Source organism: Aedes albopictus, chromosome 3, assembly GCF_035046485.1.
Source record: "Aedes albopictus strain Foshan chromosome 3, AalbF5, whole genome shotgun sequence".
NCBI lineage: Eukaryota > Metazoa > Arthropoda > Insecta > Diptera > Culicidae > Aedes > Aedes albopictus.
Genome location: NC_085138.1, coordinates 191,136,763 through 191,161,086, shown reverse-complemented (window position 1 = coordinate 191,161,086; position 24,324 = coordinate 191,136,763). Strand labels below are relative to the sequence as shown.

Below are 24,324 nucleotides of genomic sequence, written 5' to 3'. Positions count from 1 at the left end.
TACACTGGTTTACAGCATTGCGTAGAATCCTGTCCAGCTTTTTTGTTATTTTTATTGATTTTTTTTTTGGTTGGATGCATAGATACGATGTGTGACTTGTTAAGTAAAACAACAGAAGACCAAACATGAAAATTGAAATCCAGATTCATGTTTGCAAACATCATGATGGAACAGGTCATGTCGTTAACAGAAGTGCCGGAAGAAAATTATCTCTCATACCTACCTAGAAAACGAAGATGGAATTCTTCAATTGGGCAGTCAGAAACACGACGTTGCCTTATGCGTATCTCACAAACAGTTTCGTTCATTTTTTTTTGTATGACACGGTTGGGTTTCAATTATCCGCCAATCATTGCTTCCGTACGAAGCAAACCTTCAATCTGGACTTTGGATGAAAGGTGACGTGGTAAATTGAAATAGGTGGAATAACAAATTCAACGTTGAAATCTGTTTCTTGTTTCTAGTAGTTGGAAGAGGCCAATATAGATAAATCTTTGAAGGCGAGCCATTCAGCATGATCACTTTGAGAGGCTCTGAGTTCTGATTTTCGGTACGAACTACGAGCATTAGGGTTATAATAATGTCCAATCCAAACCAAAGCCGATGACTATGAAGGGGCAATGAATGGCCGAAATAGTCCAAGCGGACCACATGAGCATCATCAGAAAGTTAACCCGTCGTAAACACCCGGGACGATCTTCTTTTTTAACCCTTTGGAGCTGGAAGGGTCATACACTCCCGATCAAAAGTTTGGGGTCACCCCCTCAAAAACATGTCATTTTTTTAGGCCCATATATTCGCCAATTTGTGCCGATTTTAAAACCCTTGGTCTCATTCAAAAGATAATAAGTCAAAGAAACTTTGAACATGATTTAAAATAAACTTTTTCAAAAAATGATGTATGTAAACTTAACCCAAAGTTGCCAAATTTTCTAAAAAATGAATATAAACTTACGGCAGTGTTGCTGGAAGTTGGGTCAACCAAATGTTAAGATGAGAGCGGTAATATAACCCATTTTCTATTAGCTTTCAACTGCTTTTTACAGAACTTAGCTAAAAAATTTAGAAAAAAAGTTATTAAGTAAATTAACTCTTCATGTCATCGACCAAAAGTTTGGGGTCACCCCTCAAAATGATGTATCGGCCAAAAGTTTGGGGTCACTTTCGTAAAACAGTGATTTGTTGCTATCTTTGTCATCTTTCATTCAATTTTAATTCTTCTTGGCTTATTTGAAACACAATGAATGATACTTACTGCATAGACATTGAACCACACATATTTGTTGAAATCTGCATACTAAAACTTAACGCAGAGTTGCCTCATTTTTTGAAATGTGGTGAAATGTTTTAACTTTACATGACATTTTTATATACAAAAATCGTTAAATACGTTAAGTTAAAGACATCAAACGTAAATTTAGTTAATTATCTAGGAAATGAGCCAAAAAGAATTATAATTGAACAATAGATGACGAAGATATCACCATATAACTTTTCTACGTTTTACGAAAGTGACCCCAAACTGTTGGCCGATACATCATATTGAGGGGTGACCCCAAACTTTTGGTCGATGACATGAAGGGTTAATCTACCTAATAACTTTTTTTCTAGATTTTTTAGCTAAGTTCTGTAAAAAGCAGTTGAAAGCTTATAGAAAATAGGTTATATCACCGCTCTCATCTTAAAATTTGGTCGACCCAATTTCCAGCGACACTGCCGTAAGTTTTTATTTATTTTTTAGAAAATTTGACAACTGTGAGTTAAGTTTACATACATTTTATTTTTAAGTTTCATTTAAATCATGTTTACAGTTTCTTTGACTTATTATCTTTTGAATGAAGCCTAGGGTTTTGAAATCGGACGCAAATTGGCGGAGATATGGGCCTAAAAAAATTACATGTTTTAGAGGGAGTGACCCCAAACTTTTGATCGGGAGTGTATATAACCCGAACATAGAAACGGCTGTATAAATTCACACATTCAATAAAACTGAACACTGTTTTCAGCAAAGTTGTTGCAAATTGAGTCCTCTATTAAGGAAAAATGGGAATATTTGTATTTGAGACTTTGTTGACAACCTAGAACATCCTGAACACCATAAAGTTTTCAGACGCGAAATAATTGACATACCAGTTGTTTCAAAAGCTAAATTTCGTCAAGAATATTAACAGGTATTTTATATTCTGGGATGTTCTAGGTGTTCTAAACTGTCCTGTAGTAAAGTCCTTCAAATCTACAAAAATAATTTTATGTGTTTTCTCCATTAATAATAGCATTACATAATAAACCGGGTTTTGTGAACTCTTTAAGTCTATAATGCCATTTATAGACACTATGAGAATATTCTAGGTCATCCAAACTACTTTGAAGTTCAGAACTTCAACAGAACTCGTGTAACAGTAGCCATATCTGTTATACTGAATAACGTTGTATAATCAACTGCAGTTACTGGACCAATCTGAAAACCAATCTGTATATTATTATAAACCATTGCATTGGTGTAGGGTCGTCCAAACAGTCTTATAATAAAGTCCTTCAAATCTACAATAATAATTCTATGTGTTTTCGCCATAAATAATAGCATTACATAATCTGGTGGGATTCGCGAAGCTTTTAAAATGTCATTTACAGACACTATAAGGATATTCCAGGTCAGTCAAACTACCTTAGAGTTCAGAACATCAGGTCTACACTCTTAACAGCAGCCATATCTGCTATACTGAGTAAATTTTCCTAATCAACCACGGTTACTGGATCAATCTGAATTATAGTCGATATTATTATAAACCTTCTGAGACATTCAGGGTCGTCCAAACTGTCCTATAATGAAGTCCTTCAAATCTACAATGATAATTATATGTGTTTTCACCATAAATAATAGCATTACATAATCTGGTGGGATTCGTGAAGCTCTTAAAATCTAAAATGTCATTTAGAAACACTATAGGGATATTCCAGATTAGCCAAACTACCTTAGAGTTCAGAACATCAGGTCTACACTCTTAATAGCAGCCATATCTGAAATCCTGAGTAACGTTGCATAATCAATCGCAATTACTGGACCAACCTGAAGTCTACTACATATTATTATAAACCTTTTGGACATCCAAAATGTTCTGAAGCTTTTCTCCTGACAGTAATAGTGATTATTCTCACAATGAAGTGTAACATTACTCATCCAAAACTGTAATGTGTAATCCTACTGGCATTTCATAAGTCATTCCAAGATACTTTCCAGATATTCCAGATTAACCAAACTACTCCGGAGACCATAGCTTCAGGTCTACACTTGTGATAATAGCTTTTTCCCCTACGTTAAGTAGTATTTCATAATCAACTGTATTTACCAAAGTAGTTTGAGGAACGATAAGCCTTACTATATTTTTTTGGGATATTATGGGTCTTCCTTACTCTTATGGAGCTAAGTTGATAAAAACAACCACTGATGATTTCGTTTTAGAGAGTAATGTTACACAACCAAATAGGATCCATGAACCTCTTTACTCTCGAGGTCACTCTATGATAGTTTTGTGATAATTTATGCCATCCAATCTTTCATGAAGTACACAACTTTATATCTACAGGGGCCAAAAAAAAGTTGCCTATCCAAACATTTTGGCCACCCCCTGTACACTTGCAATGAAAAGTTTCGTTACCTAGTGTAATCCACCCTGATCCGTGAACTTCTGTGAAACCTATTGGTACCTTTGAGATATTTCAGGATTACTAAACTTCTCTATAACTAAGAATTTCAGTTAATAATTGTATCAAAACTCTTTCCCGCTACATAGAGTTACACACAAATACAAACAGACGTAACTCTTAGAGGAATTAATTTAAAAATTTTGCCCGGTGTCTTTTTCATGGGCACACAGCCACCGGTTGGTAGAACCACGCGAGACACTGTCGGCTATTTCGATTTGACGTTTGTCTAACGCGGACACTACTACACAAATCGCCGGTAATTTTCGTTTGCATCATTCAGCAACGTGTACACTGGCGAACGTCAAAGCGATCAATTATAAATAAATGAATTGGATACAATCATTATATTTGGTAATGTTGTGTATTTCAAAACAGCAAAAAAGATATAATTTTGGCTGAAGATTCCATGTAATATATTGCAGAACAGTGCTTACGATTCTGAATATCCCGAAGCTATGTCATAGTATCTGATTATATTCTGTGAGCTCCAGTAAGTATAATAGATTATGCAACATAACTGTATATAGCCTAAACAGAAACTTCAATTGTTGTAGATGCTACATCATAATAGTTTGAATGACCCCAGGATGATCTGATGATGTCCATTGAACATTCAGAAAATTTCCTGGACATGATAGATAACGTATCGTAGTTACCGAAGTTACCGTTAAATCTGTAGGCTTTAGGATCTAAATTCAAGAACAGTTTGAATGGCCATGGATATCCCGACTGATTTGATACTGTCTATTGAATTTGCTGGACATGATAGATTACAAATCGTGGCTTTTTATAATGAAAAAAAGTTATCGTTACACCCGTAGACATTAGTATCTGAACTCAATTACAGTTTGGATGATCTAGGATATTCCAACTGATCTGATACTGTCTATTGAACTTTCAGAAAACTTACTGGACATGATAGATTACAAATCGTAACTTTGTATAGTGGAATAAGTTACCGTTACACCCGTAGACTTCAAGATCGAAACTCAAGAATAGTTTGGATGACCTAGGATATCCATAAAAATAGCCTGCACCATATTCTATCCTTTTTATGCTGTTGAACACCAAAACTACAGAAAAATGTGGAAAAAACTATATAATACATAACGCTTGGAAAATTTTCGGCTTCAAAGGATTAAGTAAAAATGCAATATCTTCTTTGTTTTCATAGTTTTTATAGTCAAGGAGAATAGTTGTATACTTTAAAATGCATGGCACTTTCCCTCTTTGCACGCTTCCCCCTTTACTGGCAGCCGTAAAAACGTGGCATTTTTTGTATTATTTATGAATTCTCTTGTTTTTGCCCAAATTTCATCGTTTTGCTAATCATGAACAGTTTTCACAGATCCTTTTTAAGGCCTCCGCTCGAAAATTCGTGGTACATGTTTTGGGTCATCTAGGTCATCCAAACTACTCTGGAATTGTTTTATTTATTATATACAGTATCTACCATTACTTCTGTACATCTGTTCAAGAAATTTAGTCACGATTATGTCCACCAGACCTCGCACAATAACCAATAACTCGATACTGTGGTAATTGGATATTCCGTGAAACACAAATGGCATCCAATACGCTTTGAACTTTGGGTTGCAATATCTACATACTGTATCATCGTGCTCTAATTGTAATGCATGTTCGTGGAATGTAGTCTATGCTGCTGATGGAGCACCAGTGTACAACTATAACGTTTTTCATTCATGGGATATTCTGTGATATCCAAACTATTCTGGAATTAATGTCTTAACCCTTTGGAGCCGGAGGGGTCGTATATGACCCCAACATAGAAATGGCTGTATAAATTCACCAATTCGATAAAACAGAATACTGTCTTCGGCAAAGTTGTTTTAAATTGAGTTCTCTATTAGGGAAAAATGGGGATATATGTATTTGGGACTTCATTGATAATCTAGAACATCCTGAACACCAGGAAATTTAGAAAAACGAAATGATTGACATACCAGTTGTTCTCAATGAACTTGGATGTGGGTAATGTTTATGTGTATTCATTTAGCCTTCTTCAAGAATATCCAAAGGTGTTTAATATTCTGAGATGTTCTAGGTGTTCCAAATTGTCCTTTAGTTAAGTCCTTCAAATCTACTTTCGCCACAAATAATAGCATTGCATTATCTACTGGGATCCGTGAAGCTCTCGACAAGTAAAATGTCATTTATAGCCACTACAGGGATATTCCAGGTCGCCAAACTACCTTGGAGTTCATAACTTTAGGTCTACACTCGTAACAGTAGCCATATCTGTTATACTGAGTAACGTTGCATAATCAACCGCAGTCACCGGAGCTTGTTATAAACCTTTGGAACATTGAGGGTCGTTCAAAGTGTTATATAATTAAGTCCTTCAAATCTACAAGAATAACTTTATGTGTTTTCATCATAAATAATAGTATTGTATTATCTGCTGGGGTCCGCGAAGCTCTTTAAATCTCAAATGTGATTTATAGACACTACAAGGATATTCCGGGTCAGCCAAACTACCTTGGCCAAACAGTATCCATATTTATTATAACGCTACATCCACAGTTACTGGAGCAATCTGAAGTCTACTTTTATTTTATTATAAACCTTTGGAACATTCGGGGTCGTCCAAAGTGTTCTATAATGAAGTCCTTCAAATCTACAAGAAAAACTTTATGTATTTTCGCCATAAATAATAGTATTGCATAATCTGCTGGGATCTGTGAAGCTCTTGACATCTACAATATCATTTACAGACATTATAGGGATATTCCAGCTCAGCCAAACTACCTTCAAGTTCAGGACTTCAGGTCGACACTCGTAACAGTATCCATATCTGTTATACTGAGTAACGTTGCATATTTATCCGTGGTTACTGGACCAATTTGAAGTCTACTTTTTATTATAAACATTTGGGATAATCAGGGTCGTCCAATAGCATAGCATAATCTGCTGAGATCCGTGAAGCTCTTGAAACCTCAAACGTCTTTTGAAAACACTATTGGACTGTTCCAGGTCAGTCAAACTATCTATGAGTTTAGAACTTCAGGTCTACACTCATAACATCAGCTACATCTGACATACTGAGTAGCGTTTCATAATCAATCGCGGTGACTGGATCAACCTGAAGTTCACTATATATTATTATATGAACCTTATTAAGGGTCGTCCAAACTATCCTGAAGGTTAGGTCTTTATAGTAAAAGTAATTAGTCTCACGATGAAATTTAGACTGTAATCTGTAATCCCCCTGGCCTAGCATGAGTCATTTTAAGATAGTTTTGAGATATTCCAGATCAACAACACTACTCTGGAGACTACAGCTTCAGGTCTACATTTGTGATAATAGCTTTTGCCACTACGTTAAAAAGTGTTACATAATCCACTGTACTTACCAAAGCAGTTAGAGGAACAATACGCGTTGTTTTATATTTTTGGGATATTATGGGCTCATTGCTGTTATGACGCTAAGTTGATAGAAACAACCACTGTAACTTTCAGAAGACTCGCTGAACATGATAGGTTACAAATCGAAGCTTTGTATAACGAAAGAAGTTTCCGTTACACCCATAGACTTTAGGATCCAAACTCAAGAACAGTTTGGATGGCCTAGGATATCCCGACTGATCTAATACTGTCTATTGAACTTTCAGAAGACTTACTGGACATGATAGATTACAAATCGAAGCTTTGTATAACGAAAGAAGTTTCCGTTACACCCATAGACTTTAGGATCCAAACTCAAGAACAGTTTGAATGACCTAGGATATCCCGATTGATCTCATATTGTCCATTAACCTTTCAGAAGACTTACTGGACATGATAGATTTCAAATCGTAACTTTGTATAATGAAAGAAGTTACCGTTACACCCATAGACTTAAGGATCTAAACTCAGGAATAGTTTGGATGACCTAGGATATCCAGAAAAATATTCTGCATAATATTCTATCGTTTTTATACTATTGACCACCAAACTACAGGAAAACGTAGAAAAAAATCCAGAATAACACTTTGAAAAAATCTGGCTTCAAAGGGTTAAACTATTAATGAATTCAATGTCTACAGTCTCCACTCTTGTTTCTCCACACTCTATCGGCATATTTTTTTTCACATTCGTGTCTGTTATACATCATATCAGTACGAGTATCTCTATGTTTTGCTATGGGTGTCCACTGGCACACAGATGGATCTCAATGTATTTTGAAGTATCGGTCACAATATCTATAAATCTTAGGACATTTTTATTGTATCGAATTGTCGCGAAATATATTCTACGCTACTTTAAGAGTCTCAGAGTGCAATTCTGATATCTTTGCAGCATGCACACTCAAATCAGAATGCTGGGATATCTGCATTTTTTTTCCATTCTTATGCCGAGATTTGCACAGCCGAGTAATCAGAAAATAACTATTTTTCCGAGTTCTGAGCAATTTTGGCAATCCATTGCTGATGTTCGGAAATCGTTTTGCTGAGAGTTAGCTAACAATCTTCATATTTTGCTGGGATACCAGCTAATAGTTTTACTGAGCACACAGATGTGCGCGTTTTTTGCCAAGCCCACAAATCTGTTTTGAGTTTGTACACTTGGAGATCTAGATCATCCAAACTATTCTGGAAGTACGACCTTCAAGGTCTACAAGCTCTACTCTTGCTTCTTTTTACTGTATCGATGTAATTATTTTACGATTGTTTCAGTTGTTCCTCATAATATTACAAGTATACCACTGGCATATTCACTTGGTGATTTACAGATACCTATAGGTCATCCAAATTATTCTGGAATCAAGACGTCCATACAAACACAAAGTTTCAAAATACAGAGAGCTCAGAGGGTCAGTAGGTACTCGATCTAAAAATATGGAACATGTAAAGTTTACTTCTACAAGGAAATTAATCAACAAACATCGACAATTTTGATCAATGTTACCCCAAGTAACAGAACTAGCTGAATAGTAGTTTTTTAAGCTAAATTTTGCTTAATAGTGGTTTGTTCCAATCTTATACAGCAAAAATGTTTGTTGGGACCCCAGCTTCCGTCCGGTTACCGGTTTCTCAAAGGTTTCATTTTGGGTCTCTAGTTAGCCTGGTGGTTAAGGCTATGGATCGCCAACCCGGAGACGGGGGGTTCGATTTCCGTTCTGGTCGGGATCGATTCCCGTTCCGATCGAGAAAATTTTCTCGACTTCCTGGGCATATTTAGTGTATCATTGTACTTGCCACACAATGTACAAATTCATGCAACGGCAATGAAAGCCCTTTAAATAATAACTGTGAAAGTGCCCTAAGAACACTAAGTTGAAGAGAGGCATGCCAAGTTCCAATGCGAACGTTGAGCCATAAAACGAAAAAAAAAAATAATAAGGTTTCAATAAAATACTCAATGAAAATGAGTAATTGTTAAAGAAGAACATGTTTGAAAAAATGTTAAAACAAAGCAAACGAAAACAATTACCTACCTTTCTTGATAAAATCCAAATAATCAGCCAAACATCCCGATCTGAAGGGACATATCGCAAAAAAGCGTCACGCTGCAGCTTCAATCTGACTCACTCGCTCACGTTGGATGTTTTTTTTCTCAGGTCCCACCACACAGTAATTGCAGCCGGGCCAATAATTACGAAAATCATCAACTTTTTCCCCTCTCTCGAGACAACACACGTTTTTTATTTCTTCTCCTTCGCTGGCATCCACTAGTCCACAAGTTCAGTGATCTTTAAACACTATTTATTAACACACTTTTTGCAGCATTTTGGGGTCTCCACGGTAGCAGCTCCGGCGAAGTGGCATTAAACAGACGCAACCGAAAAATCGCTGCTAGTATAAGTACATTTTTTCACTATCTTCACTGGGTTAGACATTCACAGGCTGGGCCGTGCGCGTAACTTTCCGAGTCAGCTAGAGTAAAATCACGCTGAATGAAGAGATCATCATCCCCTGTGTAATAGAAGGTAATGGCCAATGACTTAAGGGAAAATGACGACGAGGCGAGGCGGTAAAATGTAATCAATAAAATTAACACTTTTACTCTAGAACACTTGACGATCACGGTGAGTCTCAAAAGAGCGGTTTTCGTTGCGCCGCAGCCGCCGGCCACTTTAAAATGGATATAAAGATCTTTTCAATCATGCGCGTGTTTAACATCGATTTAAATTCATGCTGATCCTTGCACCAGATTTCTTCCCTATCTCGCAGCATCGGTGCTGGCAGGTTTTCTTCGTCGTTGTCTTCCGCGGTACTTTTTTTAGACTTTCCTCTTTTCAGCGCTCAGAGCGACGACGACGACGATGACGACGTCGAGCTGGAGGAACACAAGATCGATCGTCTTTTCACCAATCGAGATCTTATGGGACCCCGCAGACTATACGTCACGGTGAATCTGCTGGAAGGGCATCCATGGTTTTAATCGGCATTGTTGGCACACTCGTCCGATGAAGTTTTCGTTACTAAATGATAGGCATTAAAATGTTATGGAATATTTTATTTATATTGTACATCAATTCTATAACTGACCAACGCCCACTTTTGACATTTTCATGTATTTTTTTATATTTTTCCATTTTTTCATTAATAATGAATTTTTATTCTTTTCTACTTCTTATACATAGATAAAAATAATGAGGTTTACACGACATGCAAACTTCATTTTAGTTTAGTCATGTAAACTTCATGCTAAGACGGTTTACATGATATATCATCTAAATTTGTGTTATACGTCATGTAATCATCCTGAGTTATGCTAAATACATAAATATATAAATAAGTATATAAATACATGACATATATATATATATATATATATATATATATATATATATATATATATATATATATATATATATATATATATATATATATATATATATATATATATATATATATATATATATATATATATATATATATATATATATATATATATATATATATATATATAGTATATAAATACATGACATATAATGTTTACATGATATACCAGCTTTTCTCAAACTATGGATCGCGACCCACTGCACAGTGGCCGGAAGCCGGACAAAACCTCAAAAATCGACTTCAATATTTTATTTTTCTAATATTTTTCTTACATTATAGATATTTCAACTAAGAAAACCCCAAATTTTCAAGAGATTTGGTCAAAAATTGAATCTTGTAGATTTTTTCAAAGTTGAAGTTTTATGTGCTACAATATTAGTATTTATTGTCTTTATTTTATGAGCTTCCTTCATGAGCTCGTTGTAAAAGTTAGGAAGACTTGAATAATGTGACAATATTTTTTGTGTTTTTGGGTATGAATAACCATTACATTTCAGGGATTGTTTGGAATTCAACCACAAAATTATTATGTTTTTACAATATGCAAACATATTGACTTTTATGAAATTTTGAAGAAAAACTTCGTATTAAAGAGATCCAGTACTTGTTTAGGAAACATCAGAAAACGACGCCGTATCGCGGATCTGACGTGCAATTTTGTCTAGTTTTTGGCTATATAGGTCACTGTTTGCGCATTTTTGCGCTAAGCGCGAAAAAAAATTTGGTTTTCTCTCAGGTCACAATGGAGCCGCATGGTTGTGGAGGAAGTGATAATGTTTGAAGTTTAAATTTTATCTTAACATTGAACTATGTTGACTTCAGAATACTAACAATTTAGTGTAATTTTCATTCTTGTAAGAGACTTTCACCAATTCAGATGGTCATAAGGGGGGGGGGGGGAGTGGGAGGGAGGGGGTGGGGGTCTTGTCTGATAATGTAATAATGTAATGGCCAGCTCTTGGGCCAGCTTTAACATTTTTTTTTTATTTTTTATTTTTAATATTATTTTATTTTTTGACATAAAAGGTGGGTGCTCCAGTTTAAAACAGTAAGCTGGAGAGGAAAGAAGTGATGACTAAGTATGAATAAGCCTTTATTTTCTTAGACACTACCCATATGTTGCTTCACCAGATACAACTAACTTTTTTATCCTTCAAAAAAAAAAAGACAAAAACAACCGTGAAAACATGTAAAAATAACTACAAACCATTAAATAAAAGAAAATCGGGTTAAGTACGGTTCCTTTGAATTCCACTAAGAATTTGCATCCTTTGACAGAGTTACTCGAGTTCACTAAACGGCGTTAAACGCTACGTTAAATATTTTTCTGCGTAAACGTCGCGATCACCAAGGCAATCTTTGAATATTTTAATCGCAATTTTATGAAACAAACATTTTGCCCTCTTTAGTGAAACTCCTTTTATTGATTTTTCAACTTGAAGTTTTATTGTATGTAATTCATGCAGTTTCGTTAAACACATTTCTACTGAACGACACACAGAGTGATAAAGATTTTGAAAATATTTGCTGGAGCTCTACTGTTCATAAATATGATTACCGATCTCTGATAATCGTTTATCAAAAACTCCCTTCAATATTGCGAATATGAATTGTCAATTCTTTATATATATAGATGTCGATGTACATCGATGTACCTTAAAACCCCAACTCGAAAGAGTATATATGAAGTTGTTGAAACGAAATTGTTAAAAAGCAGTTCAACTTTTACGCAGTTCACTATACTATACTATCTGACCCCATAACGTGCACCCACCGCAAAATGTCACGTGATCTATGGGCAGCCCCTGAGAATAGACCACGTCTTGTCAGCCAACATTGGTGTGTATCTGAATTGATCCATTGAAAGAAAACGTTGGTAAACGATTTTTTCTAATGATTTATGTAGTTTTGAGGATTTTGGACCACCCTAACAGCAACAAATACACAATTATAGTATATTTCAATACCAATACATGATTTAAGAACCCCCAAATTAAAAGGATAATCAAAAGCTACGTTCAGAAAGCACATCATGATAGCTTATTATCGATTATTTTTACATGCTTTCCATAATCAGCAGATTTCAAAATTTTGAACCACCCTAATATAGTAAAATCAAAATATATGATAAGTTCCATATCAGAAATATATTTAGGGAACGAAAATCATCATAACCTGTGAATTTTAGCAATTTCGGTTAACATTTGAGGTTTTGTCCGACTTTTGTATGGAGGCCCGCCACTGTGCACTGCACAGTGGTAAAAAAAAACAGTACAAACCGACACTAAGTTCTGTATCTCACGAACGCATCCAGCTTTTCTAATGAACAAAATGGTATTAGGCGTAAAGTTGTCTGGAAAATCGAATGAAAGTGGTTAAACAGACCGCTCGGATCATTATCCTGCTCATTTTGCCCTAATTCCCCAGTTTTGATTGACTTTTATATGAAACTCTAAAACACTTATGAAACATGACTGCAGTTTGCCTTGAAGGACTTTACTGAAGGATTAATATGCAGAGAACCGATTGGAAGTGATTTCAGTGACCGCATGAATGTATGTATGCTTATTTTACCCTAATTCCCCCCACAAATTGTGTTTTGTATGAAAATAGCTATATAACTCACAAGAAACTTAAGGGTGGTATGCTATGAAGGGTTTCTTCAGTGGATTATGATACAAGGAATCGATTAAGAGTGATTGCAGTAACCGGGCGAATGTAATGGTGCTCATTCTACCCTCATTCCCCAAATATATTGAGTTTTGTATGAAATTACTTCTCTAATTCACAAGAAACTTATGGGCCTATGCTGTTAAGGAGTTATTCAGTGAATTATGATACAAGGAATTGAATAGAAGTGATTGTAGTGACCGCGTGAATGTAATTATGCTAAATTTACTCTGATTCCCCGAATATATTGTGTATTGTATGTAATTAGCTCCACAACTCACAAAAAAAATATAAGTGGTATGCACTTCAAATTAACGAGTTATATAGCTTATTTCATACAAAACTCAATATATGAGGAGAATGAGGGTAAAATGAGCATAATCGGATTCGCTCGGTCACTTTTAATCGATTCCTGGTATCATAATCCTCCAAATAAACGCTTCTTAACATACCACTCATATATTTCCGGTGAGTTTTAGAGCATATTTCATACAAAACATAATATGTGGGGGGAATTAGAGTAAAATAAGCTTAAATACATTCATGCGGTCACTGCAATCACTTCCAATCGATTCCCTGCATATTAATCCTTCAGAAAAGTCCTTCAAGGCAAACTGCAGTCATGTTTCATAAGTGTTTTAGAGCAAGTTTCATATAAAAGTCAATAAAAACTGGGGAATTGGGGCAAAATGAGCATGATAATGATCCGTGCGGTCTGTTTAACCACTTTCATTCGATTCTCCAGACAATTTTACGCCTAAAACCGTTTTGTTCATTAGAAAAACTGGATGCGTTCGTGAGATATAGAATTTAGTGTCGGTTTGCACTGCTTTTCTCCCACTGTGCACTGGTGGGTCGCGGACTAATTTTTGGTGGGTCGCGAAAGCCTTGACAATATTGTAATAAATGTCTTAATCAACTTATGTCAAATGATATTGCTAGCCATTTTTTAGTTTACAAATACTCTCTTGAAGAATCGGCCGATTTATTTTTAGAAATACGGTTTCTCGTCAATTCTATTCAAAATTTTGTATTATTAGTGTAAGTCTGGCGTATATTGAGTATTGAAACTGCTGTCTGCGTTCTGAAATTTTAGATTTCACTCGTTTTTTTTTTGTAAAAAAAATGAGTTCAAGTTGATGCTTACAGTTTGTATTTTCAGTAAGATTTACACGTCAAGTTCAGCAATTGAAGTATATAAACAATATAAATACAATACCAGAATACCAATAATCAGCAACAATTTACCAAACTTCGACAAAAACCCTTATCTTTACCGAGATTCAGTAGAATTACGTGAAACTTTTACTGAATGTCGATAATCTTTAAGGCGAAACTGGAAGCATTTCCTCACTTTTCGGTTTTTGTTTTTTTTTTATCAAAAAACGTAGCAATATTTTCAAAATCGCTTTTCGTACACAATTAGAGGAAAGATCAAGGTATCTCCTGATTTTTTTCAGATGGAAAATGTTTTTCAGTTTTAAGGAAACCATTTTTGAATGAAAATTCGAAAAATATGGTTTTTGAAAAATTGGTAAAAAATTTACACCTGAAAAATTATTTATTTAAGAAAATTTCAAAAACCAAAAAAGGAGAAACCTTAATTCTACGGAAATCAGAACAACTCAATGAAAATATAAACAAAATAAGTGTGTCTGAAAGATATGACTAAAAATTTCAAGAGGCCCACTCGCTGTAAATATTTAGAGCATTCACAACCCGATCTCTCATATCAAAATAGGTTTGAAAGTAGCAGTGGACCTGGTGTGATGGTTAAAGCACGCCGAGGACCTGGGATCGAATCCCACTTCCGACAAATTCACAAAATGTGAGTTCTTCCTTCGGAAGGGAAGTAAAGCATGGGTTTCGAGATGAACTAGCCTAGGGCCAAAAGTCTCGGTAATACAGATAAAAAAAGACTTGAAAGTTCTGCAGAAGTTCAAAATCGCCACTACATATATTTTGAAAGACTTTGTATATCTTGTATGTTTTTCGTTTATTTCTAGCATATGCGAGAGAATACTTCAAACCTGTTATCCTTTTGTAGTGTTGCATGAAGCCAGACTGGTTAAATTGTTTAGAAACTTGGAAACATATCTCATTTTTTAAGACTAAGAATGCTGGTCACCTGGAATGAACCACGAGCTCGCTGCACTTTACGGTGAACCCAGCATCCAGAAGGTGGCCAAAGCCGGAAGGATACGGTGGGCAGGGCATGTTGCAAGAATGCCGGACAACAACCCTGCAAAGCTGGTGTTTGCAACTGATCCGGTTGGCACAAGAAGGCGTGGAGCGCAGAGAGCACGATGGGCGGACCAGGTGGAGCGTGATCTGGCGAGTGTTGGGCGTGACCGAGGATGGAGAGCTGCAGCTGCAAATCGAGTATTATGGCGGCAAATTATCGATTCAGTATTATCATGAATTTGATGTTAACTAAATAAATGAATGCTGGTCACCTTAAACTTAGGGGAGACTGGGGAGACTTGATCCCTTTTTCTTCATCTACCTGAAACTTTAAGAAAAAACACAAAACTAGATCCGATTTCCGTACAAAATGGCAAGTAAACATCTATTGCAAGTTAATACACAACAGAAAGCCTTTAAATTATTGTTAAAGTTTTCAAAACTGTGTTTTTATGGAGGCATGTCTTAGGATGTATTTTTCAAAAATGGGTGACACTTGATCCCCCTTTGAGCACATGGTTTATTTAAAGGGAAAATAAATCCAGAGTCTTCCTATTCATTTTATTTTCGAGTTTTCTTGTATTTTCGATGAATATGGAGTGTTTGGGGAGACTTGATCCCTCTTTTCTTGGTTTGTACTAAAGTTATAATTATCTGACACATTTTATCGTTGAATAGACTAGAATTCCGAGTAAATAGAGGCTTCCGAATAGAATTTTATTTTTCACATGTATAATGTGTGTGTAATCCTCGAGGGATCAAGTCTCCCCATGTCACTGTTGTGTATACTAAGCTGAATTAATTAAAATATGTTAACAACAGCCTTATTTGAATAAATAAGTTTGAAAGTATTTTATTTAAACTATGTGCTGTGAAATTTTGACACGATTTGGTTCAATTTTCACAAAGTTCTTGAAATTTTTCGGAATCGTCTAAAAGATTTCTGAAGGATTGAAAACAAACAATCAGCCGTTAAAAAATAATGCAATGTACAATCGAAATCACTTGTAGCCAATACATAGTCGTTTGTCCGGGAGTAGTTTTGGAAAAATTATGCTAGAAGAAAAATGTTTTTGATTCCGAGCAAATATGGGGGAACAAGTCTCCCCAGGGATCAAGTCTCCTCAGTCTTCCCTACTTAGAAACCAAGTAAGAAACTTTACAAAAAACGATAAAAGCACAATAAATTTAGTAAACTACTTTTTTAAGTTTGAATGCTGCGTAACGTTAGTGTATCAAAGCCTATGAAAGTGAGGAAATGTATTATGTAAAAAAAAAAAACAAAAAATTTCAAAATATATATGTATTTTTTATGAAAATTGGTGCCAAATTCTATAACAATCAAAAGTGGATCGCAAGTTAAAAAAGTTTGAGAACCCTTGCAGGTAAAGCATTTCCGAAAAGTTGTATTTTCGATTAACCAGGAGATTCCCTGATTTTTGTGTAAGAATCTTTTTTCTTTTTTTCTGTATAAATAATAATAAACCAGAGAAAAAACAAGCATGTTGCTTTCCAATGAATATATTATTAAAAGGAAAGGAAAACTATTTTTGAAACTACCAAAATAATGTAAAATTAAAACTTAAAAAAAAAACCTGAAACTCTTGTTATTACAATCAGATTTCCGATTGCAACAACAATGCTGAATTGTTGCTGAAAACAATGACAAATTTCTTTCGAGTTTACGTCAACTATGGTTAGCTTTACCGCATCAAACAATTTTCCGGACATGGATTGTTTCTTTTTTTTGTTTTATTCATATGTTAACAACTTTTTTATAAGTGAATACAATCCGCATCGTCAGCTAAAAATAATCATCGACTCCAAAACTTCTGTAAACTTGTGTTATTTGATGAAATTCTGATTTTTAGTAAAATTTTTACTTGGTAAACGATTTTTGAATAAACAACAAAAACATTATATCTTATAATGTCTTCTCTTATATTTTATTATTCTTCTTTTTTTTTCTGGCTCTACGATCCCACTGAAACTTGGCCTCTCTTGAACTTGGTGTTCTTTGAGCACTTCAGTTATTAATTGAAGAGCTTCCTTTGCCTGCGAATGCATTAATTTATGTGGGCTGGTCCATAAACTACGAAGACAATAAGGAGAGACGGAATGTCTGATCAAATTCTACAGTCGAAACAAATTAAAAAAAGGTTGTATGGACAAAACTGTACGAGGGGCGTTGGTGGGTCTGAACTAGATAAAAATGAGTCTACGTAGTTCTTGGACAGCGCCTATATTGTGAGGCAAGCACAATGATACACTTTGACCAGGAAGTTCCAGTTTTCCAGAAATTTTCTCCGACCGGAACGGGAATCGAATCCATCGTCTCCGGATTGGCACTCCAAAGCCTTTTCGACTAGGCAATCTGGAGAACCAGGTATCTCAGTACGTACTGGATGAAACCTTCTCAATATTTTTATGGTAGATCTTACACGTGAGGCTTTTATATGCAGCTTTGTTTGGGTTTACATTCCCAACAAAAATATATGAAAAAATTGAATTTCTTCAAAGTTTCATTTATTAATTTACTATATTTTGATCAAGAAAAATGCGAAGTGACCAGGACCTACTAAACTACATATGCAGAGCAGGTCCAATGCATTTTTCATTCAATTTATGTACTTTAATCAGGGGTAACAAAGGGCCAGAATCAGCATGCCATCATTCAATTCAACAAGGCGTCCAATGTTTTTTTGTTTCTTTTTTCGTGGCAACAATGCCCTTGAAACATCGCCACTGCTTCACTGTAACGTTTACATAATATCGTGCAAAGTGATAAACAAAGAGAAACAATCATCGAAACCAATGATTTTGCTTCAAATGTGTAATTTTCGAAATAAGCACTAGTAGTAACACACGAGCCACACACCCGAAAATCGGGAGCAATTTAGGGTAAACCGACCAGAAAGTGAGTACTAAAGCACAAAGGACCAAAACGATAATGGTAAGAGCGGCGATGTACCGAGTTTGACAGCTGTGCCACCCCACTACTAACTTCAATAGTGAAAAACATTTGACAGATTATATGTTTAAAATGTGGTAACTTTAAAATCGTCGTCAACTGCGTAAGCACATTTTTTTTTAATTTTTTTTTTGTAGTGAGAAAAAAATAACTTCAACAAAACTGAATACTAAATTTTAAAGTGTTAAAAAAATTTTGGAAATATTCCATTCATTATTCAGTAAGGTTAGGAAGTTGTTCAATGTACGACCAAGATTTACCAAGTACTATAGCTTTAGTATAAAGTTTATGATTAATACCTAGCAGTATTTGACTCCTTGTGGCTAAATTCAAAAAAATAAAAAAAAACACATCTTTCAGTAAAAAAAATGCCAGGATATCCTGCATCTGAAAAGACGGTAATGCAAACAATTAAGAAGTAATCTAATAAGATAGAATTTAGAACTGGACGGATATTATGTGTCAGACATAGGTATGTGTTTCTAATAAATAAATAATAATAATAATATGTTGACAAATGTTTCTAAATTGATTCCTATAACTCAGTTACATTACGAGTTGTTACGTTTGTAAATGTTTTTGAACATTTTGTCAGTTAATTTTCTATATTATATTGCTGACTGCACCCCAAATTGGACTGACACAATAGTGTGCACACACCTTCAAAGTGTGATTGCAGCGCAGGACCACGTCGGATCGAGTTGGGGTCTTCGGTGCACTTATTCCTTGCAAATCAAGGAATAAGTGCACCGAAGACGTCGAGGTGATCCGAGGCAATTGTGCACTTTTATCACACTTTTTAGGCGTACCAAAAATAGTGTGATAGTCCAATTTGGGCTGCAGTCAGCAATACTGTGGTTTGTACATCCGTCCCTGAATTTTAATGTACATTTGTAGCGCTCCAAACATTTCAGGAGCGAACTAGTACAAAACACGCAAGCCGTTCCCTAACACGGACATCGAATTGTAGACGGTCTTGTGTTGTTGCCCGAATCGGGATGCCCCCTTAGGATTAGAAATTCCTAGATCAAACACAAGCTATGAATGCAGCAACAGATGCTGCGAACTAAAAGGCGAACTGCCAAACAAAATACAGTTCTAGGATGACTGATGAACCAAGAATAATGGGCCTTTTCATTTGACGTCTTAAATCAGCTGATTGTTCGAGCGTTTGACAGTTCTTCTATGAAGATGACACGTTCTTGTTAGCAGCTGTTGTTCAAGCTTTGTAAACAAATGCATGCACGGATCTGTCACATGAAAAGGCCTATTATGAAACCTCGTCATCCTGGTATTCGACTTCGTTATCTGTTTAGATTACTGGGCACAATTTATGTTATATGTTGCATGTTTGTGTTTTGTGCATTTGTAATGTTCCATTTTATTTTTCGTATCTACAGGGGGTGGCCAAAATGTTTGGGATAGGCAACTTTTTTTCTCCCACAAAAAAAAATCAACATGCTGTAACTTTTTATAGAGTGCATCAAAAAATCTCAAATTTTGACTGTTTATCAACCTATTATATGTGCATCATTGGTACAAATTTGGGCTCGATTGAATAATTTTTCGCGAAGTTAGAACCGTTCGGGTAAAACACTATTTTTTAGACAACTAATTTTTGTGATGTCATATCTCAGAAACCAGAGAACCGAATTGAATGAATTTTTTAACGTTTATCAACAATATATTGATACTTAATACGACGTTTTAAAATGTAATATTTTCTCACGGCGAATTAAGTTATACCGGATTGAAATTTTTACTCATATAGAGGAAAATAAGTCAAATTTACAATACCACACAAAAATTACTAAATGTGTTCTTCCTTCAATCTAAATAGGCTCTAATATATCTGATTAGAAATAACTTGAGCACAGAAGTGGAAAATCTTTGGATATCAACACGAAAATTTATTGACATTGATGTAAAAAATTACATTTTTTCGAGAAAAATCCAAAAAGTGTCAAACCATGATAAATTTTTTCAACGTTTAAAAAGTACCTAGGGTCTTGTATCATTTGGGCAGGTGTACCTATTTTGGGCACTTTCCGCTATAACTAAGTCAATTTCAAACCGATTGATTTGAATTTTTGTACAGAGTTAGGTACTGTACGTGCCTAACTCTATACACAATTTCAAGTCAATCGGTTTGAAATTGACTTAGTTATAGCGGCAAGTGCCCAAAATAGGTACACCTGCCCAAATGGTACAATACCCTATGTTTTAATAGTTTGTGAAGCATTTACATATTGTTAGTTTACGTTCAAAGTTTCATTCAATTCGGTTCACTGGTTTCCCAGATATGACAGCTCAAAAATTAGTTGTCTAAAAAATGGTGTTTTACCCGAACGGATCTAACTTCGCGAAAAATTATTCAATCGAGCCCAAATTTGTACCAATGATGCACATATAACTGGTTGATAAACAGTCAAAATTTGAGATTTTTTGATGCACTCTATGAAAAATTATAGCATGTTGAACTTTTTGTGAGAGAAAAAAAATTGCCTATCCCAAACATTTTGGCCATCCCCTGTAGTTCCCAAACGTGGGGCCCGATAAGAAAAATAAAATGCACATTTATAAGGTTCCAATGTTAATCTATTCGTTACAGAGTTCTTGGACCATATGGGCAGGGCGACCTATTTTCATAGGTGGGCAAATTTCCGTTAACCCTCAGAGCCCCAGGACAAACTTCTTTTTTTTAATCGTCTGATACTCAGGATCTGTAAAATATAAAAATAAGCGGTTTTCACTATGATCGATGGGAAGAGTTGTACTTCATGTAAGAGTAGTTGTCAAACCGGAAGTTCATGTTTGAACCTGATTTTGCACCGGAAATAAGTGTTCCCTGGTGCTATGTTTGGCGATATGTTCTACAGCTGCCTGTTGGCTACTGTTTCAATAATTAGCTGTTAATTCTCGGTAGATCAATCAAGGTGGAATCTAAAACTGGTCTTTAAATTCTTAACGAAGCGTGCTTTTACAAATTGGAATCAATTTTGTAAATTGAGACAGAAACCGATAAACGCCTAAAAGTATGCAATGATCTAGTAATAATTCGTTGGTTAAAAGTATGGCCCGTGTTTTAATTTAAGGTGGATTAATCACATGAGTGATACTTTTAAAAGAAGGGCTCAAATATACGAAACAAATTCTTCATAGACACCAAACTTCTAAAATCAATTGGGTCTTAGGGAGTCCTACCGGAAGTACACTCGACCTAGGACCAAGTTTCAGATGCAACTCATGCTAGAAGAAAGCAGCCTCAGCATTGTGTTCTTGCGTTGGCCTACCATTTCAAGTTGTTAAAGATTTCAGAACTATTATAAAATACCAGATTCATAGACGATTCACCAAAACATTGCACCAGGGAACACTTATTTCCGGTGCAAAAGCAGGTTCAAACATGGCCTTCCGGTTTGACAACTACTCTTACATGAAGTACAACTCTTCCCATCGATCATAGTGAAAACCGCTTATTTTTATATTTTACAGATCCTGAGTATCAGACGATTAAAAATAAGAACCGTTAATTAACTGCGTTATATATTTTTAACGTTTTACCGTTTCAGTTATTTTTTGAAAAATCGATGAACGTTAACGACGTTAATTCTAACAATGGTTAAATCATCCATTAATTTTTATAAGAGGTCGTATCTTTTGTAACAGTTTTGTGTTTATTCTGTATCATGACATTGAATATAATATGACTTATCAGGAAATAAGCTGGGTTATTTGAAAAAAATATGAGATGGGTTAGCAAACCACTTGGGCAGCGGCCAGTATTTTGGGCATTCTTCGCTATAACTCAGTCAATTCCAAACCAATTGACTTGAAATTTTGTACCCGGCTTGATACTATACGTATCTCATAGCGTTCCAAAAAGTGTGTTAATTGGTTCAAAATTGGCTGAGTTATGGCAAAAAAGTGCCCAAAATAGGATCCCTGTCGAGATGGTTCCACTTCCCTATTAACAATTTAATGTTAAGGCGTTAATTTTTAAAGCTTTAACGTTAACGGTGACTGACGTTAAATTTTTTGGTTTTTGGTGCCCACCTCTGCCTATTTTGGACATTTTCCATTGAAGTGGGCCATACACCATACCATTCATACACCAATTGAATTTAATTTCTATACACAACTAGATAATGTACGTTGCTCTCCGTGTACAAAAAAAAATAAGCCAATAGTTTTAAAAATTACTGCGTTAGAGCGTCAAGTGCCCAAAATAGCCCTCTTGCTCAAATTATATCAGACCCAGCAAAATTTCGGAATTATGAAGTTAGATATACCCACTCCCATAAAGCAGAATTTACTTTCATCGTGTTGATTGCAACAAATTGCCATTCGACGAGTATGCCAACAACTATGTTCATCAGTTTATTTATTCTCACCACTAGTTACACCAGATCCACCGTGAGACGGGTACTTAAATACCATCCCTAAGCACATATGCAGATCGATCGTGATCGATTACTATCAATATTCTTCTTCACCTTGATGGTTTCGATGATTTAGTTGGGTATGGGTATGCACACCCAATCACATTATTCCACCTTTTATCGACTGCTGCAGCTGCTCCGCCGATGTGATGACGACGACAGCCAACAACGACTTGGGGCTCGAAATTAATGAACACCAGCATAGGTACACCTCCAACCAAGGAACCGAAAGCGATATGCAGCACTACCAAACTGAAAATAACTCGTTTGAGCCCCGCAATGCTTTATGCATAAATATTCTCGTTCTTCACGGTGAACTAAACTGCAAGGTTACACTCCCGATACACAAGACCTCCGCACAGACACCAAACCTGGAAAGGCACATATCACGAAAAAAAGGGCGAATAAACATGTTCAATTCCGTTCGAATCTTGTACGCGCCTTCCATGTAATTGTCGTTATGAAATACAGATATACACGCGTATAAACATTTCATTCGTTATTATTTTATCACATGATTTATTCCCCTTTTGCGAGAGAGAAGTTCGGATTTCGGAAGAACAGCACTTTCGCGAAAGCTTCGATCAGCGTTCTTGTTTCGCACGCTTAAGGTGCACGTCCGGGTCGTAAATAAATAAGTCAACTGTCGCCGCGGCGCGCATGAGGAGGCACCTCACACAGCCCAACCAACCCAACAAACGATCAACGTTCTGCGCACCACAAGCTTCTCAAACGTCTCAGCGAAGACGATGTTGTATACGGACCGGGACCTGACAAGAGACTGTACTTTGCGCGGCGACTGACTAAAGCCAACTGAGAGAAGCTGTGGCAGTCAAAGAGCACGAGAGTCGACCCGCAGAGCTGAGGTAATCCAATTCCCGGCTCCGGACTCGCCCGCGGCGGCATTGGGAACTTCCCGCGCGCCCGGTCCGTCTCAGGAAACCGGCGTGGCGCAGACAAGCATGCTCAACTCGCTCGGTCCGGTGCAGTCTCCTATACCTTTGGAGGTGACGGCTGCGCACGACACTCCTCGACCGGCGTGCAAATCGTAGAGCGTAAAACTTGAGAGCAGAAGATCATCGCGCTCTGCATCGTATAGGATTTATATTGAAATGAAGTGTTTAAATTCAAAATTCAAAGGAACAGATACGAGCGAAATAAGCAGCCACGAGAAACTGCAGATTGAGTGTATTCGAAAGAGCATCAAATCTTAAGAATACCTGGCACAGGGTGGAGCATAAGGTGTGAGCTGATCCTATTCGTGGAAATTGGTGTGTTTTGTAGATCAATACCCATCAGAAAATTTATTGTCATCTGTTCACATAAACTTTTGGTTCAAGCAAGGGTTCAAGTAATGATGTTTGTTCATTTTCGAAATTCATCAATCGATTCTTCCAGTGGGGGGTGTCACGGACCGGGTGGGTAAGACTGGTTCTGCCACTCAATAGCTGAAATTCGGCTTTTTTCTCGATTAATTCTATCTTCTTATCAGTTGATGATTATTAACCCTTAAAAGCCCTAGACGAACCACTTTTTTTTTTCAATCGGCTACTACTCAAAGACC

At 36.0% G+C, this 24,324-nt stretch overlaps 1 long non-coding RNA gene across 2 annotated transcripts in view; it reads right to left on the bottom strand.

Annotated features, from left to right (window-relative positions):
• The window catches only part of LOC109429113 (uncharacterized), a 120,339-nt gene extending 96,526 nt beyond the window's left edge, over positions 1-23,813 (bottom strand). The window contains exons 1-2 of one of the 2 annotated variants that reach the window (XR_009998817.1): positions 22,815-23,813; positions 9,143-9,779 (exon numbers count right to left, since the gene is read on the bottom strand). This is a non-coding gene — a long non-coding RNA (uncharacterized LOC109429113). The remainder of the gene's footprint in view (positions 1-9,142; positions 9,780-22,814) is intronic. The other variant, XR_003894927.2, reaches the window with a different exon arrangement.
• Positions 23,814-24,324: the final 511 nt, after the last annotated feature.